This window comes from Oryza sativa, chromosome 5 (genome assembly GCF_034140825.1).
Source record: "Oryza sativa Japonica Group chromosome 5, ASM3414082v1".
NCBI classification, from domain to species: domain Eukaryota; kingdom Viridiplantae; phylum Streptophyta; class Magnoliopsida; order Poales; family Poaceae; genus Oryza; species Oryza sativa.
Genome location: NC_089039.1, coordinates 24,604,171 through 24,625,830, shown reverse-complemented (window position 1 = coordinate 24,625,830; position 21,660 = coordinate 24,604,171).

The following is a 21,660-nucleotide window of genomic DNA, read 5'->3' as shown; positions in this document are numbered from 1 at the left end:
ATCGAACTTATCCTCCAACTTTCGTACCTCTTGTCGATAAGCGATCATATTGTCGTCGAGGCAGGACCACTCTTTCATAACTTGGTTTACAACTAACTGTGAATCTCCGCGAACTATCAGATGCCTGATTCCCAAAGAGATTGCGATCCGTAGTCCGTGAAGGAGAGCCTCGTATTCTGCCACGTTGTGAGATGCAAAAAAATGTATCCATAACACATAGCTCAGTCTTTCTCCAGTTGGGGAAATTAAAAAACCTCCGGCCCCAGTGCCTGAAAGTCTCTTTGACCCGTCAAAATGCATAGTCCAATACTCCATCTTTTCCTCGGACGTGTCCTTTTGGCACTCGGTCCACTTGGCGACAAAGTCGGCTAAAGCTTGGGATTTGATCGAAGTTTGTGGCTTGAACGATATATCCAAGGACATTAGTTCTAAGGCCCATTTTGCGATTCGCCCGTTTGCTTCGCAATTATGGAGTATATCGCCGAGTGGAAACGATGTAACCACCGTGACCGAGTGGCCTTGGAAGTAGTGGGATAATTTCCTGACGGTGATTAGAACACCGTACAACAACTTCTGAACCTGAGGGTATCTCGTCTTGGAGTTGGCCAAAACATCGCTAACGAAGTAGATCGGTCGCTGGACTTTCTGAACATGGCCTTCTTCCTCACGCTCGACAACCAGGACCGCGCTCATAACCTGAGAGGTGGCCGATACGTATAGTAATAACGGCTCTTGTGGGTGTGGTGAGGCCAAAACTGGTGGAGTAGTGAGAAGTTTCTTGAAATCTTCAAAGGCTTTCTGTGCTTCGGGTCCCCACTGGAAATTGTCTATTTTCTTTAACAGTTTGAAGAAGGGCATCCCCCGCTCGCCGAGTCGTGAGACAAACCGGCTAAGCGCCGCCATGCATCCAGTCAGCTTTTGAACGTCTTTCTGGGAACTCGGCGGCTTCATGTTGAGGATGGCGTTGACTTTCTCCGGGTTGGCCTGTATGCCTCTGTGAGACACCATAAATCCAAGCAGCTTCCCTGACGGTACTCCGAAGGTGCATTTTTCTGGGTTTAGTTTCATCCTAAAAGCACGGATGCTCGCAAAGGTTTCTTCCAGATCCGTAATCAAATCATCCTTCTGCTTGGTCTTGACGACTACATCATCCACATAGGCTTCAACATTGTGACCAATTTGAGTCGAGAAACATCTTTGGATCATGCGTTGATAAGTTGCTCCAGTGTTCTTTAGTCCAAAAGGCATGGTGATGTAGCAGTAGGCCCCGAAGGGCGTAATGAATGAAGTCTTCAAGCAGTCGGATTCCTTCAATCGGATCTGATGATATCCCGAGTAGCAATCCAAAAACTAAGCAGCTCGCAGCCGGCGGTCGAGTCGACTACCTGGTCAATGCGAGGCAGCCCGAAGGGATCTTTGGGGCAAGACTTGTTGAGGTCGGTGTAATCGACACACATGCGCCATTGCCCAGTCTTCTTCCGAACTAGGACTGGGTTAGCCAGCCAGTCGGGATGAAGGACTTCTTTGATGAAGCCTGCTGCTAACAGCTTGGTCAATTCCTCCTTGATCGCGTCCTTCCTGTCTTGTGCAAAGCGGCGGAGTCGTTGTTTGATGGGTTTAGCGTCTTCCTTAACATGCAAAGAGTGCTCAATCACCTCTCTAGGAATACCAGGCATATCAGATGATTTCCACGCAAAGATATCTTTATTGTTTTGAAGAAAGGTGATGAGCGCGCTTTCCTATTTACAATCTAACTCGGCGCCTATTACAACAGTTTTAGTAGGGTCAGAAGGATCTAGGGGAATTTTCTTGGTCTTGTCTACGCTTTCTCCACTCTTTGAGATCTTGGCCATAGGCACTTCTCCTTCGCTTGCCGTGGTTGCAGCCAGTCGGATGTCTTCTCGAGCAATCGCGACCTCGCGGGTTTGAGCCATCTCGCAACTTTCCTTGTCACATGTGACGGCTTGCTTGATGTCGCTCCGTAGGGATATGACTCCTCGAGGACCGGGCATCTTCATCATCATGTAGGTGTAGTGCGGGACGGCCATGAACTTGGCTAACGCCGAGCGTCCGAGTATGGCGTGATACGCTGTCTCGAAATCAGCGACTTCGAAGTAGACGTTCTCTGTGCGGAAGTTCTCCCGAGTACCAAAAGTGACCGGAAGAGTGATCTGGCCGAGTGGTTTTGCCGATAGCCCTGGGATGACTCCGTGGAAGGGTGCATTACTCGGCTTTAACTCGGTGCGAGGGATTTGCATGTCGTCCAGGGTTTTGGCGAAGAGGATATTGAGTGCGCTGCCACCATCGATGAGAGATCTGCGAAGCTTGACGTTGTGAACCACTGGGTCTAGTACTAGGGGGTACCGCCCCGGGTGGACCACTCGGTCAGGGTGATCCGAGCGGTCAAACTTGATTGTTATCTCCGACCACCGAAGATATTGGGGCGTATCGGGCTGGACAGCATTGATCTCCCTTTCAGTCAGCTTTTGCTTTCTTTTAGACTCGTAAGCCAGAGGGCCGCCAAAGATGTGGTTGAGCTCCTTACGGTGATCCTGAAAACCTGTCGGGGGATCATCATCATCATCCTTCTTTTTCGACGTACTTTGTTCTCCGTCAGGGGTCTTCCGTGCATTCTTGGCATATTGCTCTGCAAACTGCTTGTAGACGAAGCAATCCTTAGCTGCGTGGTTGGAGTTGGGATGATGCGGACATTGGGAGTTCATGATCTTGTCAAAAGTGTTGACGCGCGAACGTTGTCGGGAGGAGTGTGTAGTAGTCGCGACGAATTCCTCGGGCTTACGCTTGCGGTCCTTGTGATTGTTACTTCCACCCCCTCCCGTAGTCGGCACATCTTTCTTTGGCTTCCAAGTAGGACCCGACTGCTTGGATGCGATAATGGCGTCTTCGGCTTTGGCATACTCGTTGGCTTTTTCGAACATCTGTTTGACTGTCTTGGGAGGCTTGCGCCCGAACTTGTCGACTAGATCTTCGTGACGAATTCCTTTAGTGAAAGCGGCGATGATGACGTTGTCGGTAATGTCGGAGATCTTGTTGCGTTGTTCAGAGAAGCGTCGGATGTAATCTCGAAGGGATTCTCTAGACTTCTGAATGACGTTGTAGAGATCAAACTGTGTGCCGGGGCGTTCAAAGGTGCCCTGGAAGTTGGCGATGAAGTGGTCACGAAGTTCTGCCCATGATCCAATCGTGCCACGGGGTAATCCATGGAGCCAGGACCGGGCAGAATCCGCTAGGGCCACAGGTAAGTAGTTTTCCATGGCCTTACTGTCTCCTCCTGCTGCGCGGATTGCGAGACCGTAGACGGTAAGCCAAGACTCCGGATTAGTGGTGCCGTCATACTTCTCGATTCCAGTCGGCTTGAAGCCGGCTGGCCAATCCACTCGACGCAGGTCGTTAGTAAAGGCAGCTACTCCATCCACGTCGTTGTCATAGCGATCTGGTGAATGGCGGTGACCTCGTGCTGCACGGCGCTGGTTGATCATATCGCGAAGATCGACAGGGCGCTGGCGAGGTGGGGGGGCGAGGCCGTTCAACTCGGCGCTCCCTGTGTCGCTCAGGAGGCGAGTGAACATATCGCTCGTCGTGGCCCCTGTTCCTGTGATTGGATCTTGTGCCGGCGATGCTGAGGCTTGGCTAGTGATAATCATGAGATCGGAGATGGGGAGCCCGGCTGCCAGTCGGCGTACAGACGCTTCCAGAGTTAACCGGGACCGAAGCGGCGATCATGGTCTTGGTCTGGTTCAAGATGTTGACGACGTGATCAGCTTGATTGAGTGCGTCTTCCTTGAGGAGGGTGTCGAGAAGGGTGATCGCAGCGACAGCGTTCTGTTGAGGGGTGCGGAAGACCGCTGTCCCCTCGACGTCTTGCTGCCCGATGAGATCTCGGGCTCGTCGCCCTGCGTCCAAGGCTCATTGTCGTCGGTCCTCGGCCTCCTTTGTAGCCCATTCGCGTTCTTGTTGCTCTCGCCGCAGCCGTTCTTACTCTTGTGCTTGGCGCTCCTCTTCCAGTCAGCGTCGCTCGGCTTCCTGCTGTACACGTCGTGCCTTTGTTTCTCGGGCTTGGCGTTGTTCTTCTGTCTCGTTGTCGGCCATGAAGACGCCGAAGTAGAGAGGGGTGTAATTGTCTTCAAAGCTTTCGTCGAAGTCGTCGAGGTCGCGGTTGTCATAGCGGTAGCCGAATTCGTCGTACTCCACGATCTCTGTTGGTCGTGAGTCGACGCCGGGGGAGCTGAAGTAGCCTTCCAGTTGATCTGTCGAAATCGTGCCGAGTGGCTGGAGTATGACGCCGACTTCCCTGGAGCTAGGCATGATCGGTGTTGACGCCGACTTCCGCCTAGGCCTACGGGGAGAAGACACCCTTGTAGTGAAAACGGCAGCCAAATCGTCGGGGAGTTTCATTAGGATTGGCGGGTAGGCCCCATCATCTTGATCTGGTGGTGTTGGAATAGATGGGATTTCGTCCGAGTAGTTTGAAGCCGACTCGATCGAGATAAGCTTGGAGTAGATCTTGGCCGAGTTCGGAATACCGAACAGGGCTGAGACCTGGTCCTTCCCTGACTGGATTGAATCCGAGTCAAGGAGAGAGATCTTGCCGAAATCGTTGGTGATGAAGTCAAGGCTGCCGAACCGAAACGCCTGCCCGGGAGGGAAGACGAGGTCGTCGATGCCGGAGACGGAACCCATCGCACTAATCGGCGAAGAACTTGACGCTACCCCTACCTGGCACGCCAACTGTCGAAACAAGATTTCGGCAATACTTAAAGGGGGTGGCTATTAAGCTAGAAAAGTGGATGGATTTGAAGACAAGGAATTTTATACAGGTTCATGCCTTCTTATTCAAGAAGTAATACCCTACTCCTGTCCGGGGATGATTCCGCCGAGTATATATTGATCGTATGATCTAGGGAAAAAGAAGTGTCCCGAGAGGAACCCAGACCCCTCCTTATATAGGGGAAGGGGTCCGTATTACAAAATACAGTCCATATCCCTAACGGAATATATGATTACAGATGAAATACAATCGTAACCGACTAAGATCCCGGGTATTTCCTTGACATACAAGTTTAGAAACTAATCCGAGTCATCATAAAGATATTCTATCTATATTTGGTATTGTGTACCCAACTAAACTATAACTGTCACGTAGATATGAGATATCCATAATCTCCACACCACACGTCGATCCACTTGTTTTCTTTATCTGGCGCCGTTGCTGATCAACTCAAGGGCTATATGTGTACGCATCTGCACCGTGCAACACGTACCGAAAAAAAATGAAGCGACACACGTGAAATGAACCGTGTGTGTACAATTTAGTTACAACGAAATGATAAATCAAATTTAGAGCTGGTTTTGCGTAAGACCGTTCGCAATGTATACAGATCCAATGGCTGTTTTGAGGAGACCATACATTGCGATCTTTACACGCATGGAAACCTCCGGTCCGGTATACCGTATACGTATACGGTGTGTTTTCCACGAACCCAGTGCGAGGCGGCAAGCCAATGGCCATTAAATTGGGAAGTCAAGTTAATTAAGCCAGGGTAGTCGTGTACACCGACTCGCAATGCTTCGAAGCCCGGTACAAATAAAAGATGTAGCCGGTGTCCGACGCACAAATATTTTTCAACACGCTCGCAAGATCGTTTTAGCCATCACGTACGCCCAGCAGTCTCTACGCACACCGGTACGTGAACCCAAATGGATTTCTCTACTCGTCGTCTCCGCGTTCTCCTGCTGGTCCTCGCCGTCGTCGTCGCGTCGGCCGTCCAGTACTCCGGCGCCGGCGCCCACGCGGCCAGAGTCCCCGCCGTTCTCCGGGAAGACGAGACGACGACGACGGCCACGGATGGCCTCGCCTGCAGGCATCGTCGTCGTGCCAGCGCCGTCGTCGTCACTGCAGCAGCCGCGCCGCCCCTCGTCCCCGTGCACGCCGCCGCCGGACACGGTGTGCCATCAACCAAAAGCTTCAACGAGGGCCCCGCACCTTCGACGACCGGCGGCGGCGACGACGGTCATGCCATCTTCGCCGCCGCCGCCGCCGCCGGGCGTGTCAGCTCACGCCTCGGCGGTGGCGGCGTCGGCGGCCGCGGCGGCGGTGGCTATGGTCGTGCGGGTGGTGGTGCCGGCTACGCCGCTGGTATGTACACAGGCGGCGGCACTGGCTCGGCGAAGGCTGACATCATAATCGATGTCCTCCTTGTCCTCACTTTGGTAGGAGGAATCATCACGATCGTGTGGAGTTTTTGCTTCATCTGTACTAATCAACAGGCGGACAGTGGTAGTACGGATCAAGATCCCAACCCTCCCCTGCCTAAACAATGAGGAGCTTCTTCGTCCTTCCCCCAACGCGTAATAGATTAGATCAGGGCTCGTTTTTAGATGGCCCAAAATTCTAGGCATATCCAGATGTGAAATACCTGTTTTTTAGCAATGTATTTTTTTCTATATAGCGGTATACATTTTATAACGCTAGTTAAATTGTTTCCATGTTGAATGAGCACGTTTTTTCTTTGTTGATAGTTGGGCGCCCATGTTTACACAACATATCTTGTACAAAATATGGCTGCATTGAAAATTTATCAACTATATATTATATTATATATGCACTGACTCATCCCATTCGACTAAAACCAGGTATATACGTCTAGAATAGACTATATATTAAAAAATGAAAGTTATCTCGAGAGCGGAGAGGCGATACGGCATGCGGCGAAGTGTGACGTCTAGCGGAAGGGTGCGACGGCAAGAAGGGATAGTGGAGCATATCTAGGGCACGGTGGATGGTACGATGGGGCTGCGGTGGCATAGAGCGTTGATGGAGAGCGGGGGCAATGAAATGCAAGGGAGGAGGAAAGAGATTGGTGCGGGGGCGCGGCGAAGTGTCGATGTAGAGGAAGAGAGACATGATCTGAACTATTGGATTTGGTGATTTGACGGTCCATATTTTGCTCGTTTTGCGTGAGTTAAGACTTAAGACCATCACTATGTTTTTTTTAAATAGCAAGGATAGATGAAAAGATGGATAAAAATAACTGGAATATTTTGTTTATGTTCTGTTCTAGGCCATCTTTTGATGATTTTCCCATTAAAAGAAATGTTGCCAGTGGAGTGTTGATAGCTGTTGCTTGTGAGCACTACTCCTTTCTTCCTTCCCTACCCTCTAAAAATGGCCAGTGTCAAATAGCTGTTTCTTGTGTTTTGAGACGAGTACAGGGTGTGTGTATAGGTATTATTAATCCTGAAAGTCGTAAGAGGATATGGTCCTATAGGCTATAGGGACATCTTAGGTGTTGTTCAGATTACTGCCAAAATCAACTTTTTCGAAAAAAATTGGCAATAACAAAAATTTTATGTTGTTTACGCTTCCCTTTTGTCACAAAATTTGGCTATAGGCCATATGGTATAAACATTTGTTCTATTGCAGCTAATATGGTGTAAACATGATGTATTAACAGTAGTAGAACAAATGTTTGTACCATATTTACACGATTTATCAATTTTAAGTCATGTTCTCCACATAATTACATAATATTATAGTGCTTCTATCCCATTAGAATGGTTGAGTCAATTAAAGTAACAACATAGAAATGTGTCATCCGATTTATTTTTTTAGAAACAAAAGGAAAGTCTACATTGTTCACATCAGCATTTTTGTTAAAAAAAAGGGGGGGTGGGGGGAAGGTATGCATTTGTAAACTAGTGATTTTTGAACCACAATCTTTCATCTAAATAAATTGTTTTGTTCCTAATTAAGCACTAAAAAAATTAAAAGATCAGCCATAAAAAAAAGTAACCATCTAAACTACGTGGAGTTATTTACTCAAGGATTAATGCTCGTGATTATTAGTCTCCTGAACTACAGTAATGCATAAGTACGGAGCATCTGAATCCTTACAAGTGAGTTGATCACTGGAAAGTATTTTCATGACACCTAGGTGTATGCATGTAATTTAAACAGTTATATAAAAATTTTATAAAATTTAATAAGATAGACCATGATAATATAAGACACTATACAAACATGCAAGAGTCTAAATTCGATCGATATATGAAGAAACAAAAATAATAAATTTTATCTGTACTGTACGGGTACTATTCACCGGATTTTATTATTTTGTTTCTCCAATTATAGATCAAATTTAGTCATGCATGTTTATGTATAGACTTGTATCATCACAAATGATGTTACTATTTTTTTTAATTTTTTCTATAACTATTTGAGTTGCATGCAAATAATGGGTGCCATGGTACCTAGGTGTAGAAAATCCTTGTCGAACACTTAATATGATCGAGCTTGATCACTTATCAATCCTCTACAACAAAGATATTGTTTCCATGAGCAAATTTTAAATCACGCTACTCAGATTTGTACAATTAATTCGACAATGGAGATATCGTCTAGAGAGAGAGGCGCAATGGAGGATGAGAGAGGAAGAGGTGCTCGATGCATAGGAAGAAAAACACGATATGAGCTGTTGGATATGGCGATCCGATGGTACATATCACGTGTGTTTGGCAGGTTAGAGTCAGAGTCGCACTACGTGGATATATAGTTTTGTGGATACCGAATTTTGCTATACTGGGTAATTTTAGCTTTATATACTTTCTTAAAATTTCTCTTGCTATGCTAGTTCAGAGAGGAAAGGAAAGCGTCCGTCGTTGGATCCTTCCTTGCAAATTAAATAACAGGAAACTTGCTTTCGGCTACGCACGGTATACAGATCTCGATGACAGTTTCTAAGGCATGCAGGGTCTTCACATAGAAACCTATGATCCACTGCTGCTATACGGTGCTTTCCACGAACTATACAGGAGTCGTACACTATGGAATGCAAGGTAGTACCGTACACGCCTATCCCTCGCAAATTCGCAACGCATCGTGATAGTACATCTTATCGAAGTCGGGCGGCGTCTACGTATGCATTCTTTTTTTTTTGGAAACGAAATATACGTATGTATATGCATCCGCTATAAATACAAGTGATCTACCGGAGCCTCTCGCCGCCGGAGTCCCACAAATAATCTATAGCTTAGCTAGCTACGTACACCTGCATTGGTCCATGGCTTTCTCTACTCGCCATCGTCTCCACGTCCTCCTGCTGGTTCTCGCCGTCGTCGCGTTGGCCTTGCACTCCGGCCAGTCCGGCGCCCACGCGGCCCGAGTCCCCGCCGCTCTCCAAGAAGACGAGACGACGACGACGACAGCGGCGCCCCTCGGCGTCGAGCACGCCGCGGGCGACGGACACGGTGTGCCATCAACCGAAATCTTCAACGTGGGCGACGCCGCGCCTTCGCCTTCGCCCTCGCCAGGCGACGGCGGTCATGCCATCTTCGGCGACGGCGCCGAACGTGCCAGTTTACGCGGTGGTGGCGGCCACGGCGGCGGTGGGCACAGCAGTGGCGGGCACAGCAGCGGTGGCGGCGACGGTCGTGCTGCGGGTGGAGGCGGCTACGTCGGCGGCGCCGGCGCCGGCGTTCCGCACCGCCGCTCCGGCAGTGGTTCGACGAAGCCAGCCATCATACCCGCCTTCGTATCGTTGCTAGGAGGAATCGCCATGGTTGTCTAGACGTGTTAAATATGTAATCTGAATTTTGGGTCCACAATATATTCGGATTAGTTTCCTAGTAGGAGTCCTATTATGTGTCTTTCTTTTATCCTCTATATATACTCTTGTAAGCCGTACGGGAAGGGGTGACGTTCTCATTGTGATTCCCCTACGTTTGTAATATCTCCTCTATAGTGATCATTGCCGGTCGGCGTCCGTGGTTTTTTCCCGCAAGTGTTTTCCACGTAAAAATTCGTGTCTCTGTTATGCATCTATTTTTATAACAAGTGGTATCAGAGCATTGGAGATCGATCTACTGCAGTCCCGACTACCGGCGATTTTTCCTGATCGAAGAAATCGATCTAATCGGTGGCACGCGTCGTCGTGTTCGTCGTTCCGTCGAATCAATCTGTTCGGCCCCCTACCTGTCGACTCCGAGTCGGCCTCGTCCCACGCCTGCGCGAGAAGAAAAGGCAGCACCGCAGCAGCAGCCGCTCAGGCGTCGTGAGAGGAGTACTACAAGCAGCGCACGCGTCACGAGGATTAAAACAATCAGCCGAGAGCTTGGCTGTTCTGTTCAGGCTTTTTTCCAGGGAGGAAATTGCTAAGCGCACCAAAGCTTGTGTACCAGGAAATCTACATACTTCGCTTTGTGCACACAGGAAGTGCACCGAGGTTTCGCGTTTTTGCTAGTTTACCCTAATTTCTTACCAGCAAATTCAGGATTAATTCCCATGGCGAGTTTGAAATATGATCTACCGCTCCTGGACCGAGACACAAGATTCTCACTTTGGCAAGTGAAGATGCGAGCCGTTCTTGCACAGCAAGACCTCGATGATGCGCTTTCTGGATTTGACAAGAGGACTCAGGATTGGTCCAACGATGAGAAGAAAAGGGATCGTAAGGCTATATCATATATTCATCTTCATCTATCTAACAATATTTTGCAGGAGGTGCTTAAGGAAGAGACAGCCGCTGGGCTGTGGTTGAAGCTGGAACAGATATGCATGACTAAGGATCTGACCAGTAAGATGCACCTGAAGCAAAAGTTATTTTTACACAAGTTGCAAGATGATGAGTCTGTGATGGACCATCTCTCCGCTTTCAAGGAAATTGTTGCTGACCTTGAGTCTATGGAGGTAAAGTATGATGAAGATGATTTAGGCCTTATTCTATTGTGTTCATTGCCTAGCTCATATGCAAACTTCAGGGGTACTATACTTTATAGCCGTGATACTCTAACTTTGAAAGAAGTTTATGATGCTTTTCATGCCAAAGAAAAGATGAAGAAGATGGTAACCTCTGAAGGTTCAAATTCACAAGCAGAAGGCTTGGTTGTTCGGGGCAGGCAACAGAAGAAGAACACAAAGAACCAATCAAGAGATAAAAGCTCAAGTAGCTACCGTGGGAGAACAAAGTCCAGAGGCAGGTATAAGTCATGCAAATACTGCAAGAGAGATGGACATGATATCTCTGAGTGTTGGAAGCTACAGGACAAAGACAAGAGAACCGGAAAGTATATACCAAAAGGTAAGAAAGAAGAGGAAGGTAAAGCCGCAGTTGTTACTGATGAGAAGTCTGATGCAGAATTGCTTGTTGCTTATGCTGGTTGTGCACAAACTAGTGACCAGTGAATTCTTGATACTGCATGCACCTATCACATGTGCCCGAATAGGGATTGGTTTGCCACCTATGAAGCTTTGCAAGGTGGTACTGTTTTGATGGGTGATGATACACCATGCGAGGTTGCAGGTATTGGAACAGTTCAGATCAAGATGTTTGATGGCTGTATCAGAACATTGTCAGATGTGCAGCATATTCCAAATTTGAAGAGAAGTCTCATCTCTTTATGTACTCTTGATCGCAAAGGGTACTAATATTCCGGTGGAGACGGAATTTTGAAGGTAACTAAAGGCTCTCTTGTTGTGATGAAAGTTGATATTAAATCTGCCAACCTGTACCATCTGCGAGGTACAACTATATTAGGTAATGTTGCAGCAGTTTTTGATTCATTATCTAATTCCGATGCTACTAATCTTTGGCATATGCGTCTTGGGCATATGAGTGAAATTGGTTTGGCAGAATTGAGCAAGCGAGGATTGCTAGATGGACAAAGCATCAGGAAGCTCAAATTTTGTGAGCATTGCATATTTGGCAAGCATAAGAGGGTGAAGTTCAACACATCTACACATACTACTGAAGGTATTCTTGATTATGTGCATTCTGATTTATGGGGGCCTGCTCATAAGACATCTTTTGGAGGTGCTCGTTACATGATGACTATCGTTGATGATTATTCGCGAAAAGTTTGGCCTTATTTCTTAAAGCACAAATATCAAGCTTTTGATGGGTTTAAAGAGTGGAAAACTATGGTTGAAAGACAAACTGAAAGAAAGGTGAAAATCCTTCGTACTGACAATGGGATGGAGTTCTGTTCTAAGATATTTAAATCATATTGCAAGTCTGAAGGCATTGTGTGTCACTACACCGCTCCTCACACACCTCAACAAAACGACGTAGCTGAGCGTATGAACAGGACAATTATATCAAAGGCCCGTTGTATGTTGTCTAATGCAGGTTTGCCTAAACAGTTTTGGGCGGAAGCTGTTTCCACTGCTTGTTATCTTATCAATCGATCACCCGGTTATGCCATTGATAAGAAGACTCCAATTGAGGTATGGTCTGGTTCCCCAACAAATTATTCAGACTTAAGAGTATTTGGTTGTACTGCTTATGCTCATGTTGATAATGGTAAATTGGAGCCTAGAGCTATTAAGTGTATTTTTCTTGGTTATGCGTCTGGTGTGAAAGGCTATAAGTTATGGTGTCCTGAAACCAAAAAGGTTGTGATTAGTAGAAATGTTGTCTTCCATGAATCAGTTATATTACATGACAAACCTTCTACTAATGTTCCTGTTGAGAGTCAGGAGAAAGCAAGTGTGCAAGTGGAGCACTTGATCAGTTCAGGGCATGCACCAGAAAAAGAAGATGTTGCTATTAACCAAGATGCACCTGTTATTGAAGATTCAGATTCTTCTATTGTTCATCAGTCTCCAAAACGTTCTATTGCAAAAGATAAGCCCAAAAGAAATATTAAACCTCCTCGAAGATATATTGAAGAAGCGAAGATAGTTGCTTATGCTTTGAGTGTGGCAGAAAAAATTGAAGGTAATGCCGAACCTTCTACATATTCTGAGGCTATTGTTTCTGATGATTGCAATAGATGGATAACTGCTATGCATGATGAGATGGAGTCACTTGAAAAGAATCATACTTGGGAATTGGTGAAGTTGCCAAAGGAGAAGAAACCTATCCGTTGCAAGTGGATCTTCAAAAGAAAGGAAGGTATGTCTCCAAGTGATGAGGCAAGGTACAAAGCAAGGTTAGTTGCTAAAGGTTATAGCCAGATTCCAGGTATTGATTTCAATGATGTCTTTTCCCCTGTTGTGAAGCATAGTTCAATTCGCACTTTACTCGGTATTGTTGCAATGCATGATTATGAACTAGAGCAAATGAATGTTAAGACTGCATTTTTACATGGGGAGTTAGAAGAGGACATTTATATGGAGCAACCTGAAGGTTTTGTTGTTCCTGGAAAAGAGAACCTAGTCTGTAGGTTGAAGAAATCTCTTTATGGGTTGAAGCAGTCACCTAGACAGTGGTATAAGAGATTTGACTCTTTCATGCTTTCTCAGAAGTTTAGAATATCCAATTATGATAGCTGTGTTTATCTTAAAGTTGTTGATGGTTCAGTTATATATTTGCTTCTTTATGTCGATGATATGTTGATTGCTGCAAAAGATAAATCAGAGATAGAAAAGTTGAAGGCACAATTGAGTAGTGAATTTGAGATGAAGGATTTGGGTGCAGCGAAGAAAATTCTCGGTATGGAAATTACTAGAGAAAGACATTCTGGCAAGTTATATCTTAGTCAGAAAGGTTATATTGAAAAAGTTCTTCGTCGTTTCAATATGCATGATGCAAAACCAGTGAGTACTCCTTTAGCTGCACATTTCAGATTATCTTCAGATTTATGTCCACTGTCAGATTATGATATTGAGTACATGTCTAGAGTTCCTTATTCAAGTGCAGTTGGTTCACTTATGTATGCCATGGTATGTTGTCGTCCTGACTTATCACATGCATTGAGTGTTGTCAATAGATACATGGCTAATCCTGGCAAAGAGCATTGGAAAGCTGTTCAATGGATTTTCAGATACCTACGTGGTACATCTAGTGCTTGTTTGCAGTTTGAGAGATCTAGAGATGGACTTGTTGGTTATGTGGATTCAGATTTTGCTGGAGATTTGGATAGGAGAAGATCGATCACAGGTTATGTTTTCACTATTGGAGGATGTGCTGTTAGTTGGAAGGCAAGTTTGCAAGCAACTGTTGCCTTATCTACTACTGAAGCAGAGTATATGGCTATTTTTGAAGCTTGTAAAGAAGCTATTTGGCTTAGAGGTTTGTACACTGAGCTTTGTGGAGTTACGTCTTGCATTAATATATTTTGTGATAGTCAAAGTGCAATATACCTTACAAAGGATTAGATGTTCCATGAGAGAACAAAGCACATTGATGTGAGATATCACTTTATTCGAGGTGTGATTGCTGAAGGTGATGTCAAGGTATGCAAGATAAGTACTCATGATAACCCAGCTGATATGATGACAAAGCCAGTTCCTGCTACTAAGTTTGAGCTTTGCTCAAGCTTGGTTGGTGTTACAGTATAGTCCTAGAGACTATTTGGCGCGCGGTGATTTTACCTACATGAGGTATTTTTGGTGATTGATGTTTTTATGCTACAAGAGGAAATTCGTCTCAAGGTGGAGATGGTTAAATATGTGATCCGAATTTTGGGTCCACAATATATTCGGATTAGTTTCCTAGTAGGAGTCCTATTATGTGTCTTTCTTTTATCCCCTATATATACTCTTGTAAGCCGTACGGGAAGGGGTGACGTTCCCATTGTGATTCCCCTATGTTTGTAATCATCTCCTCTATAGTGATCATTGCCGGTCGGCGCCCGTGGTTTTTTTCCGCAAGGGTTTTTCACGTAAAAATTCGTGTCTCCGTTGTGCATCTATTTTCATAACAAGACGTTTTCACGTCATTTTTGTTCTTTAGATTCGGAACAAAAGTTGCTGCTGATGAACACGACAGGCGGTGCTACAGATCAAAGATCTCAGCCTGCTCTGCCTCAAAACACAGGCGCACGATAGCTTATAATTAAGCAGCTCCATTGTTACGTAGAGAACTTTACATATCTTCAAAGAAACGGCTCATTTCCTCTTTTTTTTTTTGTAAAATTCCTTCGTGGGAAAGAAACTTCAAATGGGCTAAAATCTTAGCATATCCACGTCATGATCTCATTTCCCTTTTCTTTTTTGTATATGATGTTATTTTATTTTGTCTATAGCGGTAATTTCTATTGTTTCCCTGTTGACTTCTTAAAACTATAAAAGTACTCTCGTATATCAATATCTACCTTTTATAGTTACCCTGTTTAAAATTAAATTTGTAGTAAACAAATTATCTGCTCTACAAACTTGTCTCGTGACACGCCTCCCCTTTTGCTTTATTGCCTACGTGAGCCCACCTTAACAAATCACAAACCAATTCGAAGAAGTTTTTTTTTAAAGAAGGGGGCAATTGCACATTTGACCCTGTTTAAAAGCTAAACTATAAAGCCAAACTATAAATCTAATGCTTATTTGATATTGTTTTTCAAAATCAAAGATGAAGGTTGACCCTATTTCATTAAGGAACAAATAGTCCATTTTACCCTGGCTTATTTGACACAAGTTTAGCCCACACCGCCCCCTCCCTCCACTTCCTCTTTGCCGGCGCCGCCAGCGTCTTCCTCCTTGCACCGACGTCACCTCCCTCCCTCCGCGCCAGTGCCACACCTTCCTTCCCCGTGGCTCGCACAAGCGCCACCTCCCTCCCTTGGTACGTTGGCGCCGTTGCCGGATCCGCCCGCCGTGGCCCGAGTGCCGCTGCCGGATCCGCCCACCGCAGCCTGAGCGTCGTCGCCGGATCCGTTGACCGCAACTCGAGCTCCACCGCCTATACCCGCCGCCGTTGCCCTTACCCCGCCGGATCTACTTGTCGCCACCCAAGCTCCACCACCCAAACCCGTCGTCGCCAGGCACCTCCCTCCGTGCGGCCATCGCCGCTACTCCACTGTGCACCAGCATCGCCATCCTTCCACGCGCCGCCGCCGCTGCTCCTCATCCCTCCACGCGCCAACGCGGGCCCTCCCTTCGTGCGCGGCAGCAGCTGGCGGCGCTGCTCCTCCACGCATTGGCACCACCGCCCCTCCGCATGCCATCGCCGCTACCGCCAACAGCCGATAGAGATGGGATTAGGGTGAATGGATAGGGTTGGGAATGAATGGATAGGTCATGAAGGGGATTTTGGTCCGTTCCGTTCAAATAATACTTTGATTTTTTTTTTCTAAATGAAGCCTAACGGTGTGACAAAAAAATATTTATGTGCATAAATTTTTGTTATATAGACTTTATATATAAAAATAAGGACAATTTCGTTTTTGCCCCCACTTTCATCTCCAATATTGATTTTGCCCCTACTTTTTAGGGTTTTCGTTTTTTCCCCCACTTTTTTGAACTAGAAGAGACGTTTACCCCTACTTTGGATGGAAGTTATTGGAACCGGGTATATGTCAGTAAAAAAAATATAGAAATAAATGAAATGAAAAAATTTTGAATTAGTGTTTTACTTTTTTACCCCTGGCACTAGTCTAATAGAGAATCGATTCTTCCGTCGGCGGCGGCAAGCGGCGGCCAGGCGGCTGCGAGCGGCGGGGAGAGGGATAGGCGGCGGCGCCGACTAGGCGTCGGCGTCGGCGGTGGGGGCACAGGCACAGCTCCTCCCGGCGGTGGCGGTGGCTAGGGCGCAGCTCCTCCCGTCGGTGGCGGCGGTGGGGACACGAGAGAAACAAAGAGGAGACGTCATCACTGTCGTCGTCGTCGTCGCCGCCGAGCTCCCTGCCGGCGGCCACCACCTCGCCCCTCTTTAAGTTGTAAATCCCGTACCGATGGGAGAGGGGTATAAATGTCCTATTTAACACCGTTAACTCCTCCATCTAAAACAGCGGCAAAAGCCTCTTTCGGTTAAAAAAGTGGGGGCAAAAACGAAAACCTTAAAAAGTAGGGGCAAAATCATATTGGAGATGAGAGTGGGGGTAAAAACGAAATTGGCCCATAAAAATATATACAATGCAACTTTATGTACATAAACTTTATTATAGAGACTTTTGATATAACAACCTTTTATATAAAAATATTTAATCTGAATCTGAATCATTATATACAACTTTTGACCTATAAACTTTAAGTGTACAAACTTTAGGTGTACAGGTAAACTTATAAAAAAAATAAAACTTTGTACGTAACTACATATAAACTTTTGTGTCTAAAATTGAAACAATTTGTAAAAAGAACAAAATAATACGTATGTTATAAGGTGCTAGATATCCCCACCCACTAGGATTCAGCCCAGTTAAAAAGAAAAAAAAAAGCATGCTCGAAAAGAAAAACAACCAAGGCCAGAAAAGGAAAAAAAACTAAGCCAAAAAAAAAAAGGAAAACGGACTGGATCTCGCGAGCCGGCGAGCGCCATCGATTGATCACTTTCAGGCCATTGGATCCCCTTGCAGAATAACAGGAAATTGCTTTCAGCTACGTACCGGATACACATTTCAGGCCGTGCCTTTAGCTCGCCCAAAAAAATAGTCAGCCTGACCCAGACGCGACTGATTTCTGGTTCAGGTGCACGCATACGTTTTGCGTAGTCGCCCACGGCCCCACGCGCCCACACACATTACGCAGCAGCCAAAAGCCGTCCATGTCGTCGTGTCGATCAACCCACTACTCCTACCCACCCACTCGTACGGCCGAACGTCTGGCACGCGCGGGCCGTGGCCTCGCCTCGCACGAACAGGCTAGCCGCCCGCAACGCAACAACCACCCCCAGATTAGCCGGGCCCCACCCCTGCTCCGCCCAAACCTGCAAAGCGCCACCGCCGCCTACGCCGCACGCTGCTCTGCAAACGCCAACTTTCCTCTCTCTCTTGGCCTTCCCATTCCTTCGGTACGAGCAGGAGTCAGACCAACGGCGGCGGTCGAGGAGAGAGGCGGCGGCGGCGATGAGGGGAGGCGGGAGGTGGGCCATCTGCGCGCTGCTGCTGGCGGCGCTCTGCGTGGCGGCGCAGTTCGAGGGCGCCCTGTGCCGCGGCGGCGGGAGGGGAGGAAAAGGAGGAGGAGGAGGAGGCGGGAAGGGAGGGGGCGGGAGAGGTGGCGCGGGCCGCCCGATCGCCGGCGCGGCGGCCGCCGGCATCGGCTCCAGGGCCGGCTCGGGGTCGCACAGGCACAGCGCCGCCGCGGCCGGCCCCCATGGCCGTGGCGCGTGGAGGACTTCCGGCGGCGCCGCCGCCGTGGCGGCCGCGGCCCTCGTCTGGTGGTGCTGAAGTACTGGTGATCGACCTACGTGGCCACGTTTCGTGCGGCAGAGTAATTTTTTTTAGGAAGGCGATTGAACCCTTAGAGCAACCGCAATGATTATCTATAGGCTCTCTACAAAAGATTCATGTCATTATATTTTTCTATATGAAAGAGATTAAATGAAGAAAGAGAGTAAAGCTATCTACTAACCTGTAGATAGTCTATAGAGAAAAACGAGGCAATGTATTAGAGAGCTATAGATACCCATATAGACATATTATTGAGGTGGTTTTCTTTTAGTCTAGCATATTACTGATATGTACATGTTTTATAGAGAGCACCTTACTTTCCCATTCTGGGTACCAGTACAGTGCTTGCATGTGTAACAGTGTAATTAAGAACGGAGTGTTACGTGCGGTGCTCCCTTGACCTGGGTCCCTTGTGTAACTTGTGTTTTTCATTTTGTATTGAGTACTTTTATTAATGGGACATCATCTAAAATATGCTAAATGATGGGGCCAGCCGTATGATGATTGTACGGAGTATATAGGACCACATGATTATGGCCTGAATTTCTGAATTTCTGCTGTGTTGCAAATTGGTTAACGGAGACAGTCAGATGATTAGATCGTTAAATACTAGTAATTACAGTACTCGTATGTTCGTGTATTTACAATAAGTCCATGAGATTGGGATAGGTTTGGGGTGTGGATCTAAGTGGTTTTTTAACTGAACGCTCGGTTTTTCTGGTTTTGTTAGGGATAAGAGGTGTTGGTTTGTTAACCAAACTTGAGGGGAGGGGTGGACGGACGATTCCGTTTTTCAAGTAGTAGAGATATGGAGGCATTAAATAAGTCGTGTAATAGCAATGCCCTATAAAAGAGTGCTCTTAATTTAGCACCGTTGCTTGACAATAGATATGATACAACCATAGGACGCAATGCAACATACACAAGAAAGGAAAAATGAGGTGGAGGACTAGGGATACCGTTACACTAGAGACGTGCTCATGTTATTATCGTCTTCTTGACGGTGACATCTCATGGCTCCTTCTAGTTGTCGCCGCCATATCTTAGCTAATTGTTGTTGTCGATGGAATTTGGTGATGAAAGAGAAGAGCGTTAATGCCTCAGCCTCAGAGCCAACTCCGCTCTATTGTGGCCAAAGCCATTAGAAGTCATCAAGCCAATAAATAAACATGATGAAGGCATGAATATGGCAAAGTAGTTGAGAAAAGGGGGACACTGAATAGGACACCGAAAGACGTTGGGTAATACAGAATTGAGGTCCCTACGATATAGATAGGGATTAAGGACACAATAAGAGCAAATGGATAAGGTATCATAAGAGGTTTTTGTACAATGAAGTCTTGTAATCAACATAGCAAGACGAATGGTTTGGCTACAGTGGCGGATACATGATTTTAAAATTGAGTATTCACTCAACCATTGCAAGTTCCATTTTTCTAATGTTTAGTAGGATAGAGTTGGGGGATTTGAGCTAATGGGTTAGAAGTGATGTGTGATAGGAGTAAAATAAATGGATTTGTTGAGATAAAAGATCGAGAATGAAGTATTGGATATAATTAAATATATATTCTATGTATATCAATTTAATTTCACATGAATACTCGGGATCACTCAAATACGCCTTTTTAGGTGGACATAATGGAGATCCCAATTTATGCCCCTTTTGGTACAAATTCAAATCCATATTTTTTTTAGCCGGATAACCATGTTGGTACAATTTAGATAAGTCATCTTATTATGATTTTTTATGAAATTTAAAATTTTAAATCACTATAATTTAACCAACAAACTTTAAATCTTTCGTGGATTTAGATCTGGATTGTACTAAACAGGATCTTAGTCCTTTTCTTGCCGCTCCCCCATTCTCTTCCGTGTACGGTGATCTTCGCCATGTCCAGTGGTGCTCAGCTTTGACCGAAGGACTTACAAGTTACAACTTGCCTAGTTGTCTCTAAGGGCCCGTTTAGTTCCCAAAAAGTTTTTCCTAAAAACATCACATCGAATTTTTAGACACGTGCATAGAGTATTAAATATAAATAAAAAGAAAAACTAATTACACAGTTATAGGGGAAATAGCGAGACAAATCTTTTGAGCCTAATTAGTCCGTGATTAGCCATAAGTGCTACAGTAACCCATATGTGCTAATGACGGCTTAATTAGGCTCAAAAGATTCGTCTCGCGGTTTCCCGGCGAGTTCTAAAATTAGTTTTTTCATTCGTGTCCAAAAACCTCTTCCGACATCCGGTCAAACGTCCGATGTGACAACTAAAATTTTTCTTTTCCCCAACTAAACATGCCCAAGCTGGAATGAGCTTCACTATTGTACACGCCATGTGTAACGAGCACATATATTTATTATCATTTTGCATTATCATTATTGGCTATGAACCTCATCAAATAAAAAAGGAACCACGTTATATTCGATTAAACCTTGAACTCATATCATAATATAGGTTTTTTTAATTCTTTCTTAAATGAAATATGAATCAATATGAAATAGAAAATTCATAATTTTTTTAGTTGTTGTAAATCTATTAATTGAATATTGAGTAATCAAATATTTTAATTCATAATTTTTGAATCTTTCAAAAAGTAGATTAATTGGACGAGAATATAAAGAGAGTTTCATTTTACATGTCAATGCTGACAACAATTTAATTTCTATTAAAAAGGAAAATTTGATAACTTTCTAAAGTTGTGAGGGTTCAAAGGGGGGGGGCTAATGGGCGATCGCCCAGCGATCGGATCTGCCCCCCTCCCCCTATAGGCCTCCCACTTCTCCCCTTTTTCTCTTCCTAATACAGTACACTATAATTTTAAAAAAACAAAAGTTAGAAAATTTTATGTATAGAAATACTATATATAAAAAATTTGAATTCAAATTTAAATTTGAATCGGGTATGTAAACTTTTGACTTATAAACTTTGGATCTATAAACTTTAGGTGTATAAACTTTAGATGTATAGAAATACTATATATAGAAAATATTTGAATTTAAATTCAAATTTGAATCGAATATAATTCAAATTCAAATTTAAAACGGGTATATAAACTTTTGACTTATAAACTTTAGGTGTATAAACTTTATATGTATATAAATACTATATATAAAAAAATATTTGAATTCAAATTCAAATTTGAATCGGATATATAAACTTTTGACTTATAAACTTTTGGTCTCTAAACTTTAGATATGTAAATTTTAGGTGTATAAACTTTAGGTGTATAAATTTACTAAAATAGAAAAGTAATGCGGTGCCAAAAAAGGAAACCAGGTGAAGAGGGGGAGGGGGGGAGAATCTGATCGCCCTGGGCGAGGGAGGGCGATTGCTCGCCCAGTAGCATTTCCGGGTTCAAAGTCCTGTAGTCCCTCTTTTATTGGATATAAATATTTTTCACCCTTGGAATTATTCACGTGAAATTATTATTTTTTAAGATAATGGTACGAAATTATTGAAAACCATTATAGGTTGTGTTTAGTTCAGCGCAAAGTTTAGATTTTGGTTGAAATTAGAGATGATGTGACTGAAAAGTTATATGTGTATGACAGATTGATGTGATGGAAAATATCCAAACGTTGGATCCAAACACAGCCATAG